This window comes from Pelophylax lessonae, assembly GCF_965119305.1.
Source record: "Pelophylax lessonae genome assembly, chromosome: 1".
NCBI lineage: Eukaryota > Metazoa > Chordata > Amphibia > Anura > Ranidae > Pelophylax > Pelophylax lessonae.
Window position 1 is genome coordinate 148,995,051 of NC_138768.1, and position 9,852 is coordinate 149,004,902.

A 9,852-nucleotide genomic window follows, 5' to 3' on the forward strand; every position below is an offset into this window, starting at 1 on the left:
GTGTGTGTGTTCACCAGACCCACCTGCCAAACTTAGAAGCTGTCATTAGTCTGGTACTGCTGTACCAATAAATAATTTCCTTATCGATAATTTGCATTTTTATTCTCGTGGGTGATTGTGCAGGCGAGGCCTCAGTGCACTGCATCTCCCGGGGCCCTTTCATGCTTTTAAGATGGCACTGTATATAGTCATGTCCATATAGGGTCAACAATGTCAACAGGAGACCCCACACCCTTGTATATCAGAGATGTCATCCTCTGACTTTCCATTCAGCAGGTGACAAGTGAACAGGTGGGATATGTCTCATTCATAGCGCTTATATTTTTTTTTGGAGGTTCCTCAGCCACTGGGCATCACTTGGCGATGTAATTCATTGTGAACTTACTGTACATCGAAGGACTTTTTTTGGATTTTTATTTTTTAATAAAGGACTTGTTAAATGTTTGGGTGTCTTTATTGCTAGACTATAACTTTTCTTTTGTGAATTAGAAGAGGTACTATTCACCCCATACTCCTTCACATAGAGTGGAGCTGGTATCTGACTGCCCCCTTATTGTTCAAGGGTGCTTCCAGATTCTGGTAAACACCCAGCTGAAGAACCCTGCAACCAGTGGGCCAAGGTTGTGGGGAAGAGGCCCTTGTCCTCATCAACATGGGGACAAGGTGCTTTTATGTTGTCTTGTTTTTGTCTTGTCTTGCATATTTTTTTCTTGTTTTGTTTTGTTTTTTTTTTGTGTGAGGTACCCCCTTAACCACTTGCTGACTGCCTACCGCAGATATACTGCAGCAGGCTGGCTTGGCTGCGCAAACCGACGTATGGGTACATTGGTTCGTGGGAGCGCTCCTGGGGGTGTGCGCCCGCCCCCATTAGGAAGCAGGGAAGCCGATCCATGAGATTGGCGGCCGTGATTGTCGCAGGGCACCCGTTATCACTCCAAGTTGAGAGATCGACAGTCTGCTGTTGTAAATACAGCAGACCGTTGTTCTCTCTGGAATGAACACAGCGAGCCTGTGATCCTCCCATATAGGATCACAGGTCTCTGTGTTGATTCCAGAAGTCCCTCCCCCATACAGTTAGAAAAAACTCCCCTAGGCTCACGTTTAACCCTTTGATAGCCTCTGGGTTAACCCTGTCCCTGCCAGTGTCATTATTACATATATAGTTACATAGTAGTTGAGGTTGAATAAAGACTATAGTCCATTAAGTTCAACCTGTGTAGGTGTGAGTGGCCGTAATCATTTCTCATACCCCTTAATGTTCTGATCCTTGAGATGTATGTCCAAGAGTCTTTTGAATGTAGCCATACTTCCCGCAGAAACCACCACTTGTGGTAGAGAATTCCACAATCTTGTAGCCCTAACAGTAAAGAACCCCCTGCGTTGCCTGAGGTTAAAATGCTTCTCCTCTAATCGCATTGTATGCCCTCGAGTCCTCATGCAATCCTTGCGACTGAATCGTTTTTTTTCTATGCTGAGATCACCGCTGAGGTATTTGTAGATTGATACCATGTCCCCTCTCAGGCGTCTCTTCTCCAGGGAGAATAAATCAAGTGATTGTGAACACTCTTCATAATTAAGGTCCTCCAATCCCCTAATTAGTTTAGTTGCCCTTCTCTGGACTCTCTCCAGCTCTAACACATCCCTCCTGAGGACTGGCGACCAGAACTGGACAGAATACTCCAGATGCGGTCGGACCAGAGTTTTATAAATTGGTAGGATTATAGTTTTATCTCTGAAATACATCCCCTTCCTTATGCATGCTAATATTCTGCCGGCTTTGGCAGCTACAGCTTGACATTGCATGCTATTGCCTAGTCTATCCTCTACCAAGACTCCCAGATCTTTCTCCATTTTTGATTCCCCCAAAGGTTCCCCCCCTAAAGTGTATTGTGCTTTTATGTTTTTAGTCCCCAAGTGCAAAACCTTACACTTCTCCACATTAAACCTCATTTGCCATTTATATTGTTCAGGTCGTTATGTAAGATATCTTCTTCATGTTGTGAAGTTATTGCCCTGCCCAATTCTGTGTCATCTGCAAAAACTGAGATCGAGCTAATGATCCCGTCCTCAATGCTGTTTATGAATAAATTGAAAAAGGTTGTATACAATTAATTAATACAAATTGGCCTAAAATGATGAAAAAATTAGATTTTTACATTTTGTTTTATTAGGAATGTTATATAGCAGAATGTGAAAAATATTATTTATTTATTTATTTCTTTTTTTTCAGGGAATTGTTGCTCTTTTTTTGTTTATAGGGCAAAAAATAAAAATCACACAGGTGATCAAAAACCACCAAAAGAAAGCTCTATTTGCGGGAAAAAAAAGGACACCAATTGTATTTGGGTACAGCGTTGCACGACCGTGCAATTATCCATTAAAGTAACACAGTGCCGAATCGCAAAAATTGCCTGGTCATCAAGGTGCAAAACCTTCTCAAAATCAAAGGGTCTTGTATGCATTTTTAGGTAGGGCTCTATGCATTTTTTTTTTATTTTTATGGATTTGCTACCACAAAAATAAAACAGTTTACATTTGCTGGCAAATGACATTCATTGCCAGCTTCTTTAAAAGAAAACAAAAAGCACACAGACTCCTCCAAAGGTCCCCCAAAATACATTGCAACATAGCAGACCCTTGGGGTGGGGGGTCTGTGTCAAAAACAGCTGTCAAAGTAATTTTTCAGCTATTTTAAAACTTTTTCCCAAAATATAAATGCTAGTGGTAAAAACATCACTGCACCCAGCTGCATGGAAGTTTTAACAATTTTGTTTGCACTGTTGCATGTACCCAGGGCAGTGCCCACCCCCATGCTGTTTTTTGACACCCTAGTTGCCTATTTGCACAGACAATTTGCATTTTTAATTTAACTGATTTCGATCAGATTCTGCTTCAGCATTCAAACTTCTTTCTAAGTTCACTGAACCTCTGCAGAAGCAAAAGAAAAAAGGGGGAAGAGATCTGACGCATAAAAAATCTTGATGTATGTCTGGTTGCCTCCATCCCTAAATTTGTATTGTAAAAGGAGAGGAAATGCAGGACTTTAAATGAGTGCAGCCAGGCATGTATGTTTCCAAATGAGAATATCATGCAAAAACCCCCCACAAAGAGGGGGACCCATAAAAAGCTGACATAATATCCAATGTACAATTTATAATATACCATATTTATTAATCACATATACAATTATTGCAAATAAGGATAAATACACTTATTACATATACAATAAAAATCTGTAAAAAATAGTGGATTACATATGACACCAATTCTCTATAGGTACATGGTCTTGGAAACATAAAACAATTGAATATATAACTGAGTAAATGTAGGCTCGACGCGTTTCGTGGACCTCCGTCCATTCATCAGGAGCTTAGGGATAAATAGGATATCTAAAAATAATAATAAATCTCGATTATACCAAAATATTATTATTATAGGAAAAAAAGGGGGGGGGGAGAAGCAAACCCAAGGCAGTTCGGCTTATAGGGGTTGATTTACTAAAGGCAAATAGACAATGCAATTTGCAAACTGCAGTTGCCCTCTGCCATTGCAGTTGCTCCAGAGCTTAGTAAATGAGTGCAATGGCAGAGGGGAACTTTGCAAGCTGCAGTTGCCCTCTGCCATTGCAGTTGCTCCAGAGCTTAGTAAATGAGGTGAAGCTTCAATTTGCAAAGAATACCCAATTACGTGCAAGGAAAAAGAAAAACAAAGGCATTTTTGCTTGCACATGATTGGATGATGGAAGTCAGCAGAGCTTCTTCTCATTTACTAAGCTCTGGAGCAACTACACTTGCAGAGTACAACTGCACTTTGCAAAGTGCATAGTCTATTTGCCTTTAGTAAATCAACCCCATTGTGTTCTGTGTTGAGTGAGAACATGTATCACACAGATTATTCTCCTTCAGCTGCATCTCCCCGTGGGACCTACTACAACTTTTAATTTACCAGTGAGTGTGATCATTGGAGGAGAGGAGGCTGATCCAGTGGACATTACACTGGTATCGTTATAGCGGTATAAAGTTCTAAGAGGGAAGCTCAGTACCAGTGTTCCATCTTTTTCCTATATTTTATGACATATACAAGTTTTGATTTGATGCACAGTAGAAATCACTGCGGGATTTTGCATCTACTTCTGCAAAACATGCTTGTGGATTCCCCCATATTGTGTATGCAATAAAGAACGGTGCTGGCTTATCTCTGTTTTATTTGACAATGGTTTCTCACTAGATAAACTACCATGGTGACAATATAAATGTCCCTGCTCCACATGGAGCTTGTCAGCTGATTGTTCTGAAACTGTCAGCGTTATTTGACAAGCTCATGTGTACGGCCCGCCATAGTTTTAATTGGCATCCTTTTCTGGTAGGCACCCCTATAAACGGTGCAAAGTGGCTTCACCCAAATGGTGTTACATTGTATCCTCCACTGATTATTGGTTGTCACTTTGGTAGTGCTATGCATAGGAAATCAAACATTTACATTGATCCCTGCCCTAAAGGAGCTGACAGTCTATCATCCCTAACACACTCATAAACACACAGCAAGGATGGACACAGATGAGAAGATTTTTCACCTGGTGCGATAAGGATATGATGACAGAAATTCAATTGATAAAACTGTTAAAGCTGTGTACCAATAAATAACCTCTAATGAGGCATGTTCCTTCTGTGACTGGTTGCTGTGTTACATAAAGGATACTTAAAGGATAAGTCCGCCTTTTGAACAAAAATAATAAATACACATCTTTTGCAGGTAAAAAAAAAAAAAAAGTGCATTTATTATTTTTTTTCTAATTAGCATGCAGAGCATTGTAAACATGAGCAGCAGGGCTTATCGTCGCCCTTGCAGTTCATTGAGAACTATGAGCCATCAGCAGGGCCAGGACTAGGGGTGGGCAGGAGGGACGGCTGCCCTGGGCACTGTAATATCATGTGAGGTTTGTGGGATGGGGGGGGGGGGGGGGGTTGTGTTGGGAGGGGTAATTAGGGGGTGGCAGGAAGTTCTACAAATTGTTCTAGGAGGGAAATGTTGGGGAAGTGTGCTAGGAGTTATGATTTGGGGGGATTTGTATTAAAGGGAGGATGGGCCGCACGCCGCTTCCTGTGGCCCCGCTGTTCCCGATGGTGGGGCGGTGGGTTGGTGCCCGGGTGTTCACTTCTCCCCTGCCTTGGCGCAGTGTGTTCCCTTTATGGGGCACTGGGTGGGGGGGGGGTGGCCCTGGGCCTGCCTTGGGCCGCCTCGGTGCGGGGCATGGTGGGTAGCGGGTGGCGGATGTGGGCAATGTTTTTATTGTGTGTTCCCCGAGGGGCTGCGTCCCCAAATCCCTTACCCATGCTGTAATGTTGCACTTTTTGACAGTCTATTGCCTGTTGCTTTCTGTTATGTTATTGACTTGCACTCAAAACCTAATAAAAACCTATTAACTAAAGGGAGGATGGGGAAAGGGGATTTGTGCTAGGATGGGAGATTTGGGGGTTTGTGCTAGAAAAAGAAATATGGTGTGAAGAGGGGGGGGGGGGGGGGCAGACGGTATTTGTGCTAGGAGGGACATTTTTTTTTTGGGGGGGGGGGAATTTGTGCTAGTAGGGATGATTGGGGGGTATTTGTGTTAGGCGCATGCAGATTAGCGCTACATTTTTTTTTGGGGGGGGGGGAGATTCTTTGCTGACACATAATGCTCATATACCTTGGGGGGGTGCAATTTGGCATATATGCCCTGGGCTCTAGATGACCTTTTCCCGGCACTGGCCATCAGCCACATTGGCTGGTGGTACTTATAGGCATTTATTCGCAGGAAACTGAATGAATGCCACGGCTGTGTGGGCAGAGCACCTCATGCTGTTTTCAAATTGTGACAGAGCGATGAGAAGGGGGTATCAGAGGGGGAAGGCTGCAGATGTTGGAACATGTTGCATGTTCCCAGGGCCGGGACAAGGGGTGGGCAGGAGGGACGGTTGCCCTGGGCGCGATGGTTTATTGCAGGGATGGGGGGGGCACCCTGACACTAAACCTAAGGGAAGGGGGGGGGGGGCGCGCAGTTTGGCATCCTTGCCCTGGGGGCTGGATGACCTTGTCCCGGCACTGCATGTTCCACCCTAAAAATGTTTTTTTTTTTACATTTTAAATCAATGAAAAGCATTCAACCAGCACAGAAGATAGTCTAATATCATTCTTTATTATGCCCAATGTACACAGAACAAATGTATATGCACTTTCACTGAGTTAATTGTTATGCAGATTTTATATAAATGCACTCCTTTGTTTCATTCAGCCCTGACAGTACAATAAGCACTAAACTTCTATGGCTGACAATTCCAGTTCTCATACAGCACATACAGTGAAGGTTATGTGGGTTCCTCACGCTGCACTTCATTTCATGATTACCACTAAAGATAATGTTGTTACATAGAGAATTGAGGTGTTGTTACAGCAGAACCTAACTATATCTGAGCAACATATATTGAAAAAGCTGTTTTATTCTTTTGTAAAATTTACAGCAAGCTCACCCATCCATCCATTTCTCCTGGCTTTTTTGTTGTTGAGAAATCACTTTGAAAAACACCCGCTAACACTTCTAGCTGTGCCCATTTTGAGTAAGGGCACCTGATTAATGTAGAATTTACTTCCTGAAATCCATCTGCCCTTAGCTCAGGCATGCAGACAGAAGGGTGTGCTTAGCTGAGAAAGCCCCTCCTCCTCCCCTTCTCCCCTCTTTGGGATGTAAAAAGAAAACCCATGAAGAGTCATGGAATGCATGACATCATTTTTCATAGGCCAGAAACTAGGCAGCAACTGATGAAATAAAACGTTTTAAACAAATAAATACAATGTACTTTTCTATCTGCAGCATAGGAATTAAAAAAAGTCTTTAACCCCTTCCCACCTGCGCTATAGCCGAAAGATGGCTACAGCACAACTATCCAGTTCTGGGAGGATGGCCTCCTACATGCGTGCCTCCCGTGCTCCCCCTGGGGTGCGCATCAGGCACAATTTGTGACCACTGTGGCCTTTGGATACAGCTGATTACAGATTGTTGTAAAGGGCCAATCGCAACAGCTCTTTACCATGTGATCAGCTGTATCCAATCACAACTGGTCACATGTAAACAGACTTGCTGGTTATTACCATTCCTTTCCTTACACTCTGTCTCTGTGTGAGGAAAGGAGAGCCGATAACTGCCAAGTCTGAGAGTGCAAAGTGAGTATGTTGTTTACACTGATAATCAGTGCACAGATCATTAGTGCCCTGATTAGCAGTGCAGCCCCATCAGTGCCAATCAGTGCCCATCAGTGCAGCTTATCAGTGCAGCTTATCAGTAGGGATGATCGAACGATTCGGGTCGACCATCGGTTCGACCCGAACATTGACTGTTCGAGGTTCGGCCGAATTCCGAACTTTTTGCTGAAAAAGTTGGGAATTCGGCAACCAGAACCGACCAAAATGCAATGGGACAGGAAATGGGCTTTAAAAGCCCGTGATTGGACCAGAACCATCAGTAAAAGCCAATTGAGGGGGCAGGAGAATGCTAGGAATGTGATTGGAGTGACTAGGGGGTCCAGAGACCAATCATTAGTGAATACGCCCCCCAGTATATAAGATAGCCCCCGCCAAATTCCTAGCATTGTAATACAGGGACGTGAAAGAGAGTGGAAGCAGTTCTGTTACTTCTGCTTCAAAATGTCATTTAGCAATTATTAGTGTGAGGAAAGGGATATCTAGTGTAGTTAGGGTACTATATTCCACTATAGTTAGATTAAATAATCTAGTTTCTGTAGGGAAAGTGTTAAGTGTAAGGGGACCGTAGTGTAGTGTAGGGTTAACTGACTCTGACTGCTATGGCAGGGTGACAAAACCCTTCCATGTCAGGGTGACCGTTATAGAGAAAAGATTGTTTCTCTTAGGACACTTATAGAACAGGGATATGGCTTCGCCCCTGTCACCCTGCTTTTTGCTGCAGGCGTTTATAGGGCTTTTTTAAAGACATGTTTGGAGTCAGGCATGACATCTGAACTTCTGTGTAGGGGTATATATACACACACACATGTATGTATATATACACATACACATATATAGGTGTGAAAGTAGCAGAAACCTATGCTTGCGCTAATGAAATAATTAACACCCATATGGCTTCTCTGCTATAACACCTATATGTGTGTATGTGTATAAATACATATAAGTGTGTGTGTATATATACCCCTATACAGAAGCTCAGATGTTTTGCCTGCCTCCAAAGACCCCAAAAAAATGCCCAAAAAAATGCCTGCTGCAAAACACACCTGGGCATTTTTGTAGCTGGCGATTTTTTGGGCATTTTTTGGGGGGCGTCTTTGGAGGCAGGCATAACATCTGTACATCTGTGTAGGGGTATATATACACACACACATGTATGTATATATACACATACACATACACATATATAGGTGTGAAAATAGCAGAAACCTATGCTTGCACTAATGAAATAATTAACACCCATATGGCTTCTCTGCTATAACACCTATATGTGTGTATGTGTATAAATACATATAAGCGTGTGTGTATATATACCCCTATACAGAAGTTCAGATGTTTTGCCTGCCTCCAAAGACCCCAAAAATATGCCCAAAAAAAACGCCTTTTTTTTTTTTAACCAAAATTTTTTTACCAAAGAATATGTAGCAGAAAACAAATTGGCTTAAAATGTTAATAAAATTAGATTTTACATTTTTTGGGGGGGAATGCAGAATGTGAAAAATATTGTTTTTTTTTTTTTTTTTTTTCAGAATTGTCGCTCCTTTTTTGTTTATAGCGCAAAAAATAAAAATTGCAGAGGTGATCAAATACCACCAAAAGAAAGCTCTATTTGTGGGAAAAAAGGACATCAATTGTATTTGGGTACAGTGTGGTACGACCGCGCAATTGTCCATTAAATTAACGCAGTGCCGAATTGCAAAAATGTCCTGGTCATTAAGGGGGCAAATCCTTCCAGTCCAGAAGTGGTTAAATACCACCAAAAAAAAGCTCTGCCTGTCTCAAAACAATGACAATAAATTTAATTTGGGTACAGTGTAGAATGACTGCGCAATTGTCCTTCAAAATGTGACAGTGCTGAAAGCTGAAAATTGGCCTGGGCAGGAAGGGGGTGAAAGTGCCCAGTACTGGAGAGGTTAAGTATATCCCATTTTTTATTCTTTTATTTATATTTCTCTACAAAGATTGGTCATATAAATGTACCATGAGCTAGAGATATCATATGAAGTGGGGATTCTCTGAGACCAGAAAACTTTTTCAGGGGTTACTCCAAGGTAAAAACAATGACAAAGGCTAACTTGATGTCTTATTTAAGTGCCTCACAAAAAAAAAAAATCCTTCCATTCTCAGCCTTTAATCGTCTCTTCCCATGTGACTTCAGTGTCACAGGTGCCCTTGGATAGATACTGCTTTGACATCACCCAGTCACTTGTGAATTGTCCTTGTCCCTGTCGTATTCTTTAGTAACTCTTTTAGCATGACTGCTCTTTTTACCGTGTTTCTTCGAATGTTACATGAAAGTTCAAAGACTTTCCTATTCATGGAATTAAATCCCTTGTTAATGCATATTGGATGCTTAATCCTACTAGCGCCAGAAGCACCAATATCTGAATCCTGCAACCTTTAATGCCCATCTGACTCTGAACGGATTATCTAGCCTCTTTTAATTTGATTTGTTTTAGTTGTGTGTTATTGCGTTTTGCTGGGATCTCATACTATAAAGGTTTATACATTCATATCATTGTTTAATTTGGATGTCTTGGGATAACTGTAAGGAAATTAACTGAAATGGCTTTCTCCCACAACAACTAGCACACAAACATTGCTAAAAACTGGATGAGA